The sequence below is a fragment of the Mauremys mutica genome, chromosome 4 (genome assembly GCF_020497125.1).
Source record: "Mauremys mutica isolate MM-2020 ecotype Southern chromosome 4, ASM2049712v1, whole genome shotgun sequence".
In the NCBI taxonomy this organism is placed as follows: domain Eukaryota; kingdom Metazoa; phylum Chordata; order Testudines; family Geoemydidae; genus Mauremys; species Mauremys mutica.
The window spans coordinates 122,044,632-122,046,489 of record NC_059075.1 but is presented as its reverse complement, the minus strand read 5'-3'; the positions used below and the strand labels follow the sequence as shown (position 1 = coordinate 122,046,489).

Genomic DNA, 1,858 nt, shown 5'->3' with positions numbered 1-1,858 from the left:
GTTAGGAAGTTTTTCCTAATATCCAACCCTTTCTGTTTTTTAAGCCCATTGCTTCTTGTCCTATCCTCAGAGGTTAAGAAGAACAATTTTTCTCCCTCCTTGTAACACCCTTTTATGTACTTGAAAACTGTTATCATATCCCCTCTCAGTCTTCTCTTCTCCAGACTAAACAAACCCAATTTTTTCAATCTTCCCTCATAGATCATGTTTTCTTGACCTTTAATCATTTTTGTTGCTTCTCTCTGGATTTTCTCCAATTTGTCTTCTTCGTTACGCAGATATATATTTGAGAAAATGGTTAAAAATATATCTTTTTAAATTATACGTTAACACAGGCATGTCAACCATGCAGCCCTCACAAAATTAAAGGATGGCCCTTGACTGACACTACTGTATTATCAGTTAATGCTGACACCTAATTATTTTTTTTTATGTTACAGATAACTATAAATAGAAGGAGGGCTTCAAGTTGATTCCTGTCATTGGCAAAAAAGAAGTGGTTCAGTGGTATTGATTATGCGCTTTGTTGATTATGTCAAAAGGGTTGTGATGTCAGCATCCAGCCAGAAATTACCAGAGTCCATCAGCAAGCAGTATGCAGAGTTGCATAACATAATTAATTACAATCCCAAAGTAATTTATTACATAAATCCTTGATTTTACTGTGGTCTTGATGATTTTTAGGCATCAGTGGGGAGACAAAGTGTATCACCTAGTAGCTGAATCTTTGGGGATTACCACCATGGAGGACCTAGTCAAACACAATGCTTGGTGGCACCTACCATGCTTCAAGAAGTGCACCCATAAACTGAATTTGGCAAGGTTGGAGAGGAAGTACATCAAGCATCAAGAAAAATTTGAAGATGCTGGGACAAGTGCCAGCTGTGGCCAAGATTCACTTTATACTAGGTTCCAAGGCAGGCGTTGCAAGAAGAACACCTGCTTTTTTCATAGCAAGCTGGAAGCCTGAAGGCAACTGTTAAGCAGAGTTTCACTAGTGAGCCATGTGAGAAACTATATGAAGCAACCACTCTTAGGAAATAAAAGGGAGAGATGAGGGAATCCTCAACCTCACAGCTTCACCCCCCGCCCTGGAGCTGTTAAAAATCCATGGAAGCCAGTAGCAGGTAAAGTGATGCTCTGGGGATCAAAGCTCACTATAGCAAGAGGCATCATGGGATGATTACCAGAATGGCCGAGTGGTTAAGGCGTTGGACTTAAGATCCAATAGACATATGTCTGCGTGGGTTCAAACCCCACTTCTGGTAGAAAAGATTTTTTTTGCTTCTCAAGCACCAAATATCTCCACCATTTAACACCATAAATAAAACCATTTTCCTTCCCACAGTTTTTCATTTAGTGGATAAAGATGAATCCTCTTGATTTTCAATCATCAATCAACCAACACAAAAGTAAATTCCCAATTTAGCCCCTTCCTAACTCATTTAGTCTGACTCAGCTTTTTCAATAGCATTCTTAACTTATAATCCTTCTAGCAGATGTTGGCAGCAGGAAAAAGGGACAGGCTCAATTTTATAGGGGTTCCTACCAAAAACTCCAGCAACATTGTCTCCACCTCCCCACCTAGAAATCTAGGAAACTATATATACCACCCTGGGAACACCCAATGGGCAACACTTCCCCATGAAGTTTGACAGGGCAACAAGCCTTGTGGATGGGGGGAAGTGGTAGACATGGTATATCTTGGCTTTAGTAAGGCTTTTGATACTGTATTGCATGACTTTAGCATAAACAAGCTAGGTAAATACAACCTAGATGGAGCACCCAAGGTGGGTGCATAACTGGTTGGAAAATCATCCCCAGAGAGCACTTATTAGTGAGCAGCCAGGAGACAACA

At 40.3% G+C, this 1,858-nt stretch overlaps 1 non-coding gene across 1 annotated transcript; it reads left to right on the top strand.

Moving 5' to 3' along the window:
• Nucleotides 1-1,185: 1,185 nt before the first annotated feature.
• Nucleotides 1,186-1,268, top strand: TRNAL-UAA. Its single transcript has one exon. It is a non-coding gene; the product is annotated as a tRNA-Leu (tRNA).
• The last annotated feature ends 590 nt before the right edge of the window (nucleotides 1,269-1,858 follow it).